The sequence below is a fragment of the Eleutherodactylus coqui genome, chromosome 4, assembly GCF_035609145.1.
Source record: "Eleutherodactylus coqui strain aEleCoq1 chromosome 4, aEleCoq1.hap1, whole genome shotgun sequence".
Taxonomy (NCBI): Eukaryota; Metazoa; Chordata; class Amphibia; order Anura; family Eleutherodactylidae; genus Eleutherodactylus; species Eleutherodactylus coqui.
The window spans coordinates 281,439,641-281,454,838 of NC_089840.1; the positions used below are offsets into that span (position 1 = coordinate 281,439,641).

At 44.3% G+C, this 15,198-nt stretch overlaps 1 protein-coding gene across 3 annotated transcripts in view; it reads right to left on the reverse strand.

Moving 5' to 3' along the window:
* The window catches only part of LOC136624337 (gastrula zinc finger protein XlCGF57.1-like), a 721,853-nt gene that overhangs the window by 136,988 nt on the left and 569,667 nt on the right, over positions 1–15,198 (reverse strand). The gene's annotated exons all lie outside the window — the stretch shown is intronic.

Consider the following 15,198-nt stretch of genomic DNA (forward strand, 5'->3'; position numbering starts at 1 on the left):
TAGGAGTTTATAGTGGTTTTCTTGGAGGCGTACGCATGGTGAGATACCGTAGGCGGATTTAAATATTGTTTTAAGTTCAGCATCTGAAATTTTTATTTCTAGTTCCTTCTCCCAGGACGTGATAAAGGTCGGTCTAATCAAATTGTTGGTTGATATAAAGTTTTTGGTTATGTCGGATATTCTCCTAGATTCTGTATTTTATTTATTAATCTTTCGAATTCTGTTGTCGGTCTTGTTGAGAGATATTCTCTTTTAAAATTTGAGATTACATTTGAGATGTGCGCTATGTGTAGCTCTTGCAGCTTCTTTTGTGTGCATAGGGTGTTTATTATAGAAGTGGGTTCTTTGTGCGTGATTGTTTGTAAGTCATGGATTGAAAATCTTTCAAAGGTATTCCAGAGGTTCTCTGGAATCCATGGCTTAGGATTCTTGATGACATGAGGGAGTAAGTTTAGGGGTGTACAGGGGGATGGTGGAGGTGCTAGTGAGAGGTTCAAATTTGAGGGGCACTTAATCTGATTTTGTTAGCAGAGCGGCGTGCTCGGGCTGTGTACTGAATTGAGAGGAGGGGCAATGTAGGGCGGTGCGATGCTGTTGAGGGCTTTGTGGATGAGGGTGCTGAGTTTAAATTCTATTCTGTATTTGACAGGCAGCCAGTGCAGTGACTGGCACAGGGCAGAGGCATCCGAGTAGGATCAGGGCTAGTCTGGGATTGGGAAGTTATTTCCTGCCGGATGTCATCAATTTTCTTTTTGAAGTAAGCAGCCAGCTTTTCAGCACTGACATCCATTACTGGCGTCTGAAATTCTGGGCTAAGAAGGGAGTGCAAAGAGTCATTTAGGGTCGTCAGATAGTGAGGAGACCAGAGAGGTGAAGTAGAGTTGCTTGGCATGGTGGAGTGCTAGTTTGTAGGTTCTAAGCATGAATTTGAAACAGAGAAAGTCTGCGGACTTTTGAGACTTTCTCCACAGCCGTTCAGCACACCTAGAGCACCGCTGGATGAAGCGCGTTTGAGGTGTGAGCCAGGGCTGCCGTGGTCTGCATCAGATAACTTGGGTCACGCAGGGCGCCGCTTCATCCAGGGCATGTTTGAGAGCGGTGTTGTAGTGTGCGGCAGCCAGGTTGGGGCAAGAGAGGAGAGAGATAGGGGACAGAGAGGACTGTAAGCACTCAGCAAAGACCTGGGTTTGAATGTCCTGAAGGTTCCTGTAAGTATGGTAAGTAGGAGGGTCTAGGGAGATACTAGGAAGCTTGACAGAGAAAGAGAGGAGGTTATGGTCCAAGACCGGGAGAGGGGAGTTAGTGAAGTTGGAAGCAGAGCAGAGACGGAGGAAGATCAGATCCAGGAGTATTGCCATCCTTGTGAGTGGGAGAGGCTGCGAGTTGTGAGAGACCAAGGGAGGAGGTGAGAGAAGCTAAGAGGCAGATGGGGAGACGGGGTCGTTAGTGGGGATGTTGAAGTCTCCTAGGATGAGGGTTGGGATTTTGGAGGAGAGCAAGTGGGGGAGCCACGTGGCAAAGTGGACCAGAAACAGGAGCAGAGGACCCGGGGGCGGTAGATAACTGCTTCTTACATGGATAGCGGACAGAAAAGTCATAGGGCTTATACCTCAAATGATGGGAAAGTGAGTGAGGTTACCAGGGGGATGACCTGGAGGGTGCTTTACGAGGAGAGAAGAGCACCTACTCCTCCACCTCGCTTTTCTTCTGGTCTGAGGGTATGGGAGAACTGCAGGCCATTGTAAGACAATTCAGCAGGGGAGGCCGTGTCAAACTGCTGTATCCACGTTTCTGTTAGAGCTAGCAGGTTTAGGGATTTAGCTGTGAAAAAGTCATAGATGGTGGGGAGTTTGTTGCATGCTGACTGGCAGTTCCAGAGCATTGAAAGGAAATCAGGGAGAATATGCACAAACTAGTGGTTGGGCTAGAAGGGTGACTCAGTGGGGCAGGTGGGGGGTAATAGTTAGGGGCATTAGAGGGTGGACCAGGATTGGGAGAAATGTCCCCTGAGGCTAGTAACAGCAGGATAGCGAGAGGGAGCAGGTGGGTAGGGGATTTATGAAGGCCGATAGTTATGTTTCACTGTGGCTTCAGGGGGATTGAGTCATTTTAGGAAAGTGAAGAGCGCATGTGAGCTGTGCATAGGTGAAGAAAGGAGAGAGAGGCTAATATGGATAGAATGTACCAGAGGTGAGCGTTGGGCATAGGTTTAATAGAAAACAGTAAAGATAAGAATAGAGACTACAGTAGTAGTGATGATCAGGAAGTGCAGGGTTTTAAGACAGTTTATGCGGCACACCTGTTTAGATTGTAAATATTGTCTATCAAATTGTGATTTTTTTAGTTTTCAGCATCACGCTATGAAAAACCGCTACAAAACCGTGCTGATTTCAGCAAGGTGTGCGATTTGCCAGTTAATTGCCGAGTTGCGCGTTGACAGCCGGCTGTCAATAAAGTTGATTTGGAATACATGGGACGCAGATGCGTTCCATGTCACGTACCAACATTCTGACGTCATCGTGACATGTACGTCCCTTTGCGAGGAGCGTTCCCGCCCCCCCCCCCCTCCGGTAACAAACACCACTGATTGTTATCGGCACTTAGGCAGCCGGCTTGTATTAAGTAAGTGTGTATTTAGTATTGTATATATGTATGTCTCTGTAGTAATGTAAATGAACTTGAAAAAGGTGATAATATTTTGCCAAAACGTGTCGCTCTTTATTTCTAAATAAATTCTTTTTCCCAACGAGCGCAAAGACAGCTATTTTTCTTTCTGATACGAATATTGTACCAAGTACCGAACCGGGTGTTTTGTTTGCTGATTCTTCGCTGCTCTCCGTGAAGCTACGGATGGGGGAATAAAGATTTTTATACAAAGCTTTCCTGGACATCGGTGTCGGCGGGGATTATCAGCTGATTCTCCCTGCGCGGCACCAGGTGAGTGCTCTATGATTATATGCACGTTAGCCCTATATGAATCCCATTGGAAAAACCTGGCGCATCCCTGACTGTCTCTAAGTTACTGACACGGTGCAGCTTTACAAAGTGGCTCCAAGCCGCATAGTCCGGGTCGGCTTTTCCTGGAGTGGTCAAAGCGAAGGGTGGGATGGCCACTCCCATGTGCCAAGTGAGGCTGGTAATAGGCCTCATAAAAACCTGGGCCTGCAGGTCTTGAGTGTGGTGAGACCTCTGCAGGTCTGAGGACCAGACTGGCTGTGCGCAGCAAGCCGTGTTTTTTGACAGTGAGTAGTCAGGACCGATCTATGTATAGTGAGTGCTCAGACGAGCAGGTGTTCATTTCTGTTGGCCTGGAGTTAAGGCCTGTTTTACTTCGTTTTCTGAAATAAACCCAGGCGAAGCCTGGAATAAAGAACTTTATTTCCTTGTGTCACTGTCTCTGGCCGTGGATGCCCAGGCGGCTACCTTATCCTGACGCTAATCCCTCACAGTATATAAAAAGATAAATTATCAATTTATAAAGAAACATTTAAAACATTATCATAAAAATAAACAACAGTGGTTGATAAATACCTGAAATGTCAAAGAATAGATCTACATGTTTGTAGCCTCAATGTAATAATCAGATTAAATATAAAATGATAATATATCTGCTATAAAATTAATTAAGGGAAAGCTAGATCTTTTAGTACCTCATTGAGACCATGAGGATGTAAAGTATTAAGACGAAAAATGTAAAACATCTCCTTAGTTCTGAGTTTAGTGAATTCGCCTTTAGTAATTTTTTTTAATCGGGGTGATTTTCATTAAAGAGGGATCCGAGTTGTGATACATGGAAAAGTGCTTAGAGACAGTGTGTTTTAGGTAATTTCATTTAGTATTGTATCTATGTTGGTTAATACGATTTCGTAGGGTGTTTATTGTACGGCCAACATATCGTTTTTGGCAAGGACATTCAATTAAGTAAATCAGATGTTCAGAACCGCAGTTCAAATATTGCTTGATCTGAAAAGGTATACTGTCAGTTCCCATATTGATTGATTGCCTTCGGTGGCATATATTCTCGCAACATTCGCAGCCAGGGGTCCCACATCTATATGCTCCTGTATTCGGAGTAGAAGAAAAAATTGGAAGACCCTTTGCCTGAGTGTTTTCTGGAATTTGCGAGGGCATGATGGAGATAGAATATTTCCCAACGTCTGGCTCCTCCTAAAGATCAGGTTAGGGTTGATGGAAAGTATTTGAGATAAAAGGATCTCCTTTTAGAATATTCCATTGTTTATTTAGGATATTCCTCAGTTCCCTTTGTTTTGAGTTATATCTCGTGATGGAGCAGAGATCATAGCGACCTTCATTCTTCTCAGATATCATTTGTTTTGTTGTTATTATATTAGTACGTATTGGCCCGCCCTCTTGCCTAGCTCTAATATAAGATGTTTTTAATAGGGTTTTTGGATACTTTTTTTCTTTCAACCTATTATACAGAATTTTTGCCTGCACGTCAAGTGTTTCAAGGGTAGAACAGTTTTTTTCGGATCCGTTTGAATTGTCCGAAAGGAACGTTTAATTTCCATTTTTTTCGCATGGCCACTTCTGAAGTCCAGGAAACTGTTGGCATCCACTTGTTTAAAATGTGTTTTTGTAGAAATGTTATTTTAATATAGATGTCCAAATCCAAGAAAGTAACTTGTGTAGTGCTACAAGTGCCAGTGGATTCTAAACCCCATGTGTTTAGGTTCAGATTTTTGATAAATTGTTTTACTTCTCCCATGGTGTCGTCCCAAATAAAGATGATGTCATCATTGTATAGTCTATAGAAATAGATGTGGGAATCTTTGATGTTTTCTTCAAATGCGCCCATGTACATGTTTGCATAGCAGGGCACGCATTTGGTCCCCATGGCGGTCCCACTTGTTTGCAGGTAGAAGTGGTTGTTAAATTTAAAATAATTATTGTAAAGAATAAATTCCACACTGTCCAACAGAAATTGTTTTTGTTTTGGTGGAATTAAAGTATCCTTTTCTAAAAAGTGGGCAATGGCCTCAATTCCTTGTAAATGGGGGATGTTAGAATATGGGGAGCAAACGTCAAGAGTTACCCATATGTGTGTTTTTTTTCCCAAGGGATCTGTTGCAATAGGGATAATAATTGAGATGTGTCCTTCAAATATGCAGGGAGTTTTGTTACAAATCTTTGTAGTTGTCTGTCGACATATTGCAGCTGGTAAGTGAAACAAATACCCTCTATGATGGGTCTTCCATCCAAAATCAAAAAATTACAGAGGGATCTAAACCAAAAATATTGAAAAAAGATATTTCCCTTGGGAATATAAAGCTAACCAACAGGTCAAATTTGCAGATAATAGAAAAACACACAACATTTACCAGAACACAAGAAATACTTTTGAATTATATAATCATCCTGAAAGATCCCATCACTGTAACAGAAATTCCTCCTTTTCTAACTCTAGATCCAACCAATATCCAGACCCCTATGAGTACCAATACAATGATCATCTAGTTACCTCTTTTGGGATCTATGAACAGGGTCTTACACCTCAGCCCCCCCCCCCCCCCAGACAGCCAAACAGACTAGATGGATATCATTACAACCCTTTTCATTCTGAACCATTATACAGACACATCCCAAAAGAATCTACTTGGAAGCACAGATACCCTAGAAACCCTACCCAAGAAAGGGCACTGAGAGCCAATAGAAGAAGATATAATTACCCTAAAAAAAACACATGATTCTAATCCATTAAATAATAATTTACCTTCAAAACCCACATTCCCTTCCCTTATTTCTAATAATCCGAACTCCTCTGGAGAAAACATAACACAAGTTCCATTGGATAAACCATCCCCAACTAACTCTTCCACCAACCCACCCAATTCCCAATATATTCAGGATATGCGTTTAGAACCACCAGCTATGGAAAATATCGCAGGAAGTCCGTCAGATTTGATCAATTTCCTACAAAGTAAGGAAAATACCCCCCTTAGAACCAATATTAATCCTATCCTTCCAACTAGCTAATCATTTGAGATTACCAACAATACAAATCATGTTACTACCCCGATAACATCTTTTTTAGGGGAGACAGCCCCTCGACTTTCAGAAACAGAGGGTCTAATAAGCAACACCCGGGTCACACGGAGTTCTGTGCTGTCCCTGAACCCTAAAGGAAAAACACTACTCAAAACCATTGGGAACAACCCGATGGGATGTTCAAAAATTACTCACTTTTATCAGTCACGCAACAGATCAGAAAAAGGAGGAGAATAAGTGGCGAACGGGCAGGGAGAAAAACACGCCAGAAATCAAAAATATCTAAAAACAATTCGGAAGATACAAACTCCAACGACGAAGCGATAAAATTGGGTATATTCAATATCTCTGGATACACGTTGAAAAAAAGAAGTGGAATTACTATCCAGGGGCTTGTCCTTTAGTCCATCAAGCAAGCCTGATCTTTTCGAACTCTTTATAGACCTTAATCACTTTGTAAGAAAATTGACACTAAAGAGATTCTACTCACTAAATGAAAACAAACTCCCACCTGAGGGATCATACTGTAGAGTTATAAAACGGAGAGAGCCCTTAGAGGACTCCATACTTGAAGACACCACTCCCACTAAAAAACCATTAACCACCAACCTTAAATTACCCAGTAAATTATATCCGACGGAGACCAAAGGTCCCTATATAACTACTTTTTAACAGCAAAGTTTTGGAAGACTTTAGAACACTAACCAACAATAAAAATAGAAACAAAAATAAATACCATAAAGCATGGCGTCAGAACCGGAAGTTCACATTGCCATGTTTAGAGATGAAAAAGTCGCCCTCATCCAGTTCAATTGTATTCCATAAATGTGACCATTGCATTACGGTTAGTGAAACCTCATACAGTTCCAAGAGTTTTTCTTTGTCTTCTTCTGGATCAACAGGAGGGAAGGCGGTTAATAGGCTGGACATTTGTCTTTTTTAGCTTAGCATACTATATTACTATGTTGATCATTTTAGGTTTGTGAATTTAGACTGCATACATTCATTTGTAGAAGCTGTGAATGCTGTACACAGCGGACAAGCGACCATCACCTACGACCACAATGCTACAGCAATCTGCCTGGCCCTGCACTGCAAACCAATTTTTCCCACACTGGACAGGAGAAGAGAGTAGAAGGGACGATGCCAATTGATCCCGCCTCAGTCCTCAAACACCCTAGCAGTATTGCAAGCTTGAAGTCGTTAGAATACAGGCTGATATGTACCCAGCTTTACTGGGCTCCTGCACGCATGCCAAGTGAAGGCTCAAATCATCCACCTGATCCGTTATAACGCACTCCAGAGCTCTACAATACGCATAGAAATAAAACACTGCCACTACTAGTTTGTAAATGGTGCACTGGAACTCGATTTATGAATAATTAATACAATCTTCGGAGAATATGGTTCGTTTTTAAAACTGACAAGGCTTGAACTGATAAATTCTAGATTTATTCTACAAAAGATCTAGTAGTGCCAAAATATATAGCATGTATAAAGATATACAAAAAGCTTGTTACATGGGGAGAATAAGGACATACAGGCAATAAACACTCAGCAGTATTTTAGAAATAAACAGGAATAAAATAGAAGAAAGTTACCAGATTTTGGGATATACGGCCCAAAGGGATCCAGAACAGAGGGACGCCCATATACCGAAGTATAGCTCCATGCATTGACTGGTTAGAACTATGGGGTCCCCCAATATACACCTTCTCCCCACCCCTCTGAGGTCATACAGAGAAGGGAGGGTCGGATTTGTAGGAACTCAAAAATTGTAATTCCCTAGTTTCAGTCATATCTCGGTGAGAGGGTGTCTAATCATGAAGATATGCTGCCATATTTCTTGTCATGATTTTATCTATGCATAAATATCAAGCATGAGGCAGAAATCATAACCAGGTATGGGTTTACGTAGCTTGAGGGGAATTCCTGAGGTATGGGGAGGTAATACAATTATCTCTCTAAAGGCAACAACCACCAGCCTGGGGAGAGCAAATCAGCATCTACCTGTCAAAAGGCCACTTGTATTGACATTGGGACAAAGGATTTCCTGTCCTCTTGTATATCGAAAGCTTGCCAATTACACAAGAGGAAGGGGGGATTAGAACATTATAATTTACCCATCTCATATCTTTATCCATCTATCTAGTATCTAACTATCTATCTATCATTAGAGTAGATTCAAGGGGCAAAGGTTGTCAGCTCAACTTTTCGATTGTCCTGAACGACAACTGATTGATACTGGACAGCTGGGGGGACACTTTCTCAATCTCTTTATATGACAGAGCGCTAGTGAAAATTGGGAAATAGGAAAGGCATTTACCAAGTATGTGCATCGCAGAAATCTAAGCATTCTCTATCTGGTACAGAACATATTTAATCAGGGTAAAAAAAAGTAGACCGATAAATTTAAAAACCTTTTTAATAATCCCGGCAATCAGCTGCAAATTGTCACACTAACGAGACAGACGTACCCAGGAAGACATGGTTCTTCTTAGAAGCTTTTGAGTATGCCACATGAGAGCCTTACAGGAATTTGGTAGTAGATTTAAGAGAAGACACAACAGAGGAACTCCTCTTAAGCACGGGGTTGTTTCCACCAGCTTTAGCGGCGGTGTACATTCAAAAGAAAACTGCCTGTAAGAAGTGAGTTAATCATCCTACTAACTATTGTAAGCTCTGCACATTGTGCTGACAAGATGTCTGAGGGATTACACTGCAATTGGGGCCTCTTAAAAAGCTGATAAAGGCAACACCTACAGTCAGAAAGTCTACTTTGTGCAATGCAAGCAGTGCTTTAATCATAGCCATAGAGGAAATTGCTTTAAGTAAAAGGGTGAATACCTCTAAAACAGCCTGAGTGATAAAACCCTGGCAATAAAAAAAAAAGAAAAACGGATATTGAATCAGGCGGGAAGAGGGGGGGGGGGAGGGTACAGGTTCACTCTTAGGCCTCCTTCCCACGAACGGATTTCCGCCGCGTAATTCGCGGCGAAAATCCGCTGCGTTGCCCGCAGCTATTAGGTTCTATTGAACCTAATAGCACAATGCTCACGATGCGTAATTCCAGCGCGGAATTACGCACCGCGATTTCTCCCGTCCTCACCCGCAGCATGCTCTATTTTCTGCGGGTGAGGACGGGCTGTACGCACTGACGGCTTCCATTGCAGTCAATGGAAGCCGTCCGTTCACGCTATCTCCCGCTGTAACCAGCGGGAGATAGCGTGAAAAAACGCTTTCCCGCCCACCGCCGCGCGTCATATGACGCCTTATGACGCGGCCGGCCGCGTCACGTGACACGCTCGGTGACGCGGCGGCGGTGGGCGGTGACGGGCGGTGACGCGGCGGTGGTGGGCGGGGAAGCGATTTCACGCTATCTCCCGCAGGTAAGTATAGGGGCTCTGGGGGGCGCCGTGACGGGCTTCACTGCGTAATATTACGCGGCGGACCCCGTCACGCTCGTGGGAAGGAGGCCTTAGGCTTTGCGATTCCAATAATGAGACTGTGCTTGAGCACACTGGCCCAGAGAACAGCTGATCACTAGGGGCCCCAGTGATAGACTCCACAGATCTATTATTCATGACTGATCTTGAGAATGAGCCATCAATAGTTGACAACTGGACGATCCCTTTAAATCTCAACTAAATTCACCTACAAATCTGTAATTCAGGGAAAAACAAAGAGAAACCAAAAAGTTTGGCTTAGTAGATAGGGAGTAATAGGCACCGGCCAGGATTAGGACAAAATAAAACATATGTGAGTGGGTTCTTATACATTAAGTTCAAAAGACTTCAATGGAAAGAGGATCATGGGATGGAGGATTAAAGGGCAGAATTCCATCAGAAATTGATAGGCGCAGTCATTTGTTTTTCAATACCTGCAACCACTTTTGAGTTAGGAATAATATGCTGATTGTTAATAAAGGTTTATTGAATTATATAATATGGAAACCACTAATTGTATGACTTTTCATGATATTAATAAATCTAGTATACAACTGAGATCATCTTGATGGTCGGTAACAGAAGTTCACGTGAGGCGGACGAGGTTTTCAATCACGATAACTCAAGAAGACAAGCAGATTCTAAAATATGGGTTCTCCGCTGTGTAAGTTTTCCATAGTCAAAAATGGCTGCTGCCACGTGTGAATTCTCCAACGTCTAACAAGATGTATAGCTAAAATATTTCCAACAATCTTTTTATAAATCAAATTTTATTAGTTTTGTAGGAATACACATAGAAATACGTGCCAGTACAAATCATGGTGAGAAATACAGGTATCAACTGTGAGGGACCTACGTCGCCTCTCCAATAACCGTTAGAGCCAAAATACCACATATATCTTAATGCGCAGTCCAGGAGGGCGAGGGCTTCCTCATGTAGGTAGGAATTAAATGTATCTCTTCTTAATTAGGAGGCTCTGGTTAGGATGGGGTGTCAATGTTTCCACTTAGCCACCTCTTAATTTTCGTACAGGGCATGACAGACAATATGGGGGGGAACAGTTAAGTGGGTAAATGAGACGGGGATGAACAGGGAGGAGGAAGGGGAGTGTGGTAGGGGAGATGGGGAGGGGGACACTCTGCACTTCTTCAGACCAACCTCACTCTAAAGAGTCATGTCGTCGTAGATTCGCTCAGAAGAATACCATTTATCTTATCCCGTAAGACTTTGAGCGTCTGAGGGCAATCTAAGGCAGTCTACTGTCACGAAGATCTGGGTGGGCAATCGCTTACAGAAGGCTGGAGCGTGCACCCGTGTCTTAGTGCAGATGATCTAGGTCAGCTTTCCTGTACGCATGCCAGGGTTCCCAAATCTCAAGGAATCTGTCATGTGTTCCGTTTGACCAGCTGGATAGCTCCTCTAAATTTGCTAGCATTTCAACTTTGGACTTCCATAAGGCCGCCGTGGGAGGCTCTTTCTGTTTCCACAACAGTGGAATAAGAGATTTTGCAGAATCGATCAGCATAGCGACCAATTTGTGTTTGTATGGGTGGAAATCAGGGGTAGGTCTCCACAGGAACACCACATCAGGGGAGAGCACCAAGTCAGGTAGGAATTTTTTTAGCACGACAGCCAGATCTCTCCAGAAAGGGATTATGATCGGGCATTCCCACCAAATATGGAGGTAAGAGCCCGCGGCCTCCTCACATCTCCAACACACGTCCTCCGCAATCAATCTATGATCAAATAACCACTGCGGTGTTCTGTACCACCGCGCCAGGAGTTTGTAGTGTGACTCCTGGGCGGTGACGCAGGGTGAAAGTCCAAATGCTGTCCTCAAGATCGACCTGGTCTCGCTTTCTGAAAGGGTGATATGAAGATCCATTTCCCAGGAGATGAGGAAGGCAGGTTTTGTATATGAGGGGCGGAGAAGAGATATTCTTCTCAGGGAGGGGTTAAGTGGGGAACTAATTGCTGTTTCAAAGGGGGTGAGTGGCCTGGGGGGACCATGAGTTTTCCGAAAGTCGCTTAAGACCCTCTTTACGTGGGTCGTTACTAGGAAAGGGAGGGGGCGATCAGGCAGGAGATCTTCTACTTGTGTGAGGTGGGCCTCCTGATTAAGAGCAGGGACATCTCGGAAACGCTTGTTGGAGAGCATCCTCCACATCCGTGTTGAGCAAGGGTCAAGAGAGAGGCCCATGAATTTATATAAAGCTGACAGGGGCGTACACGGAGAGGGAGGAGGAGCCAAGGTTCTCCCTAGAGTGGCCCAGGAACCCATTGCTCCCTCCAGGAGGGGATTTTTCTTTCGGTCTCTACCGCTCATCTTTTCAGGAAACCACAGGTCCTCTATCAGGGTAGGGCCGTAGGAGCCTTTTGCGAGGCGTTGTAAGAGTGGGTCTCTTATGGGTTGTGTAAGCTCCATCCAATGATTTAGGAGGTTAGCAAGGTAAAACTCTCGTGCGTCTTTTGGTCAACAGGCAGTATGCCAATCTGGGCCTTCTTCCTCTCCATAGGTATCTAGAGAATAATGTGCGAAGTGCTTTAAAAAAGCTGGAAGGGAGGGAGATAGGAAGAAGTCTCATTTTGTAAAGGATTATGGGGATAACATAGGACTTTAATATATTCTTGCGTCCCAACCATGAGATAAAAGGGAGGTCATATGAGCGTAGTAGTTTCTTAATTCTGGGTATGATGGGAAGGAAGTTTGTCGCGTAGAGATCTTCTGCTTTCTTGGAGAGCTTTATACCCAAGAAATCAATTGCCGTGTCGGACCACGCAAAAGGGGATACTTTTTTAATCTCATTAAATCTTTTGGGGGTGATAGAGACGTTTAAGGCTACAGATTTGGTAAGATTAATTTTGAAGTTGGATAGGTCTCCAAATTTCTCCCCTCCTCCGGGTTAGTGATGAAAAAAATAATATCATCGGCGTAAGCCGTCGTTGAGAGCGTAGCGCTCTCAATTTTAAGTCCCTGTATGCCAGGGTCTAATCTAACTTTTTGGAGAAAGGGCTCCAGGGCCAGTATAAAGAGTGTGGGAGAGAGGGGACACCCCTGCCTAGTGCCATTTCCTATTTCAAAGGGAGGGGAGAGTGAGCCGTTGATCTTAAGTCTCGCATGGGGTGTAGCATAGAGCGAGATGATCGCTTCCACGAAATTGGGGGGAATGTTAAAGTGCAGCAGGACTTGCTTCATGTATAACCAATTAACTCGATCAAACGCCTTTTCGGCGTCAGTGCCTACTAAGGCGAGTGATATGTTTTGCTTTTGGGCAAATCTGGCTGCGTGCAAGAGTCTAAGACAGCTGTCTCTCCCCTCCCTCCCCTGTACAAAGCCCGTCTGCTCCGGATTAATCAAGGTGCTGGTAAATTTTTCTAAACGTTTTGTCAAAATTTTGTCCCACAGCTTCATGTCGAAGTTGATCAGGGAGATGGGGCGGTAGCTTCCGCAAGCTTCGGGGTCTTTGTTTTCCTTATGCACAAGGGTAATATGCGCTTCTTGCGCTTGTCTAGGCAGGGGGGTCCCGCTCAGGAGAGCATTGTATAGCTCGACTAGTCTGGGAATGAGGGAGGTACCCAGGGCCTTATAGTAAATAAGGGGGAAGCCATCTGGTCCCGGGCTTTTGCCCGGGGGAGATGAGTTTATGAGGTCCTGTATCTCTTGCGGGGTAATTGGAGATAGGAGGGAAGTAGTCGCCTCATCAGGGATTTTAGGGAGGTTTAGCTCTTTAAGGAAGAGGTCGATTTGATTTTTTAAGACCGATCTCTCTGCAGAAGTAGGCGGATCTTTGAGATTGTATAGGCGGTGGTAGAAGGACTGAAATTCTTTAGCAATATCAGGGGTGGATGTGACTCTTGGGCCTATAGGGGGTTTAATTGCTTTTATGAGGTTCCTTGTTTGGGCTTTTTTAATCAGGGATGACGTGAATTTGCTACCCTTGTTGCCCTGGGCATACGAGATATGTCTAAGGTAGAGATGTTTTTTGTTGTACCTAACCTCTAGCAGAAGTTTGAGATCGGACCGGAGGGAAGTGAGTTTTTCTGCGGCTGCTACACTCTGTGAAAGCTTGGTGAAGCGCTCTAATTTTGCGATTTGAGCAAGTTTCTCGTCAATATCTTTCTGTTGTTTTTTTTTTTTTTCGCTTTCGAGCCTGCAGAGATCAAAAGCCCCCTCATGTAGGCCTTGTGGGCCTCCCACACCATCGGGACTGAGATATCTGCTGAGGAGTTGAGATGGAAGTATTCCTCCAATGCTTTGTTAAGCTGGGACCTATCCTCCGCTGAATCGAGGAGGGTGGGATTAAGTCTCCACCTCCATTCACGGGGAAGAGACCCTGGGAGATTGAGTGACAGGTGAACTGGGGCATGATCCGACAGGGCAATGGCATCTATTGAAACTTTTTTTGTGTGTTGTAGGAGGGAGGAGGATATAAAAATCCAAGCGCTGGAAGGAGGAGTGGACCTGCGAAAAAAAGGTATAGTCCTTGGAGGACGGGTTAGAATACCTCCATGCGTCAATGATCTCAAGTTGCGCAAAGTACCTACACAGTTTGCTTAATTTTTTTTGTGATATCTGGGACTTTCCTGATGATGAATCTACAGGGGGGGAGATGGTGAGATTTAAGTCCCCTCCTAAAATGACTTGGCCCGATGCAAAGATTTTAAGTGTTTCCAATTGTTTTATGAGCCATTCTATTTGGTCCTTGTTAGGGGCATAGAGATTGGCAAGGGTTACTTTAGTTTCGTTTAGGTATCCTCTCAAAAATAGAACTCTGCCCTCCTCATCTGCGTAGCGGGCCTCACAAGTAAACTTCAGAGACCTGTGGATCAGAGTGGACACTCCCTTTGATGCGGAGGAGGGGTGGGAGCTATGGAACGCCATCGGGAACTGACCCCCCGGTAGAGCTAAGCATCTGTCCCCTTTAAAGTGGGTCTCCTGTAAAAACACCACCCCCGAACCATACCTTTTTAGCAGAAGAGCCACATGGTGCCTTTTGTTGGGAGAGTTCAGTCCATTGGTGTTGAAGGTAGTAAATAGTAGAGGTTTTGTCATCGCGGGCCCGTAGGAGCGGTCAGTGGTATCCTAGAGGAATAGTAGAAAAGGGAGACAAGTTTGTGTGAGTAAGATCTTAGTGATTCAAGCCTATGCCTCTGGCTCCCGGAGGGGCTTGTGAGCGAGGGGGGACGGAGGGGGAGTGCAGAGAGACAAAGGAAAAAACACCGGGTAAACACAAAAGGGAAGAACAAATACTAACAGATATGTCGCAAACCACAACACAGAAATTGAAAATTGAGTCAGCGGGTCCCAGTATTGTAGACCCCGCTGAGGGAGGGGATTGGGGGCGAGTTGGGTCTACCTTACCAGAAGGATCACCAACTACACAAATAACAGCCTGATCAGGTAGGCACCCCCTGGAATCCAGTACTAGTGGCAAATGCCGAGGGCATTTGTGCGCTGTGGGGAGAAAAGAACTCAACAATGCAGTAACTTGAATAGAGCACAGATAACAGGAATAACATAATCCAGCACTCTAGTCGGAACGTATGAAGGCATTAACAAACGGTACTTCAGGACGTAATAAAACGTGAAGAGCGTCCGTTGATGGACGGAATAGAAAATAGAGTGTCTCTCTCCTTCTCAACCGTCAGGATCAGCAGGAAAGTCCTTTGTTTTTGTTTTTTTTGCCTCTGGGTGATTTGGAACTGCCCGCTGGCTGCCAAACCTCTGGCGGGGCTAATTTA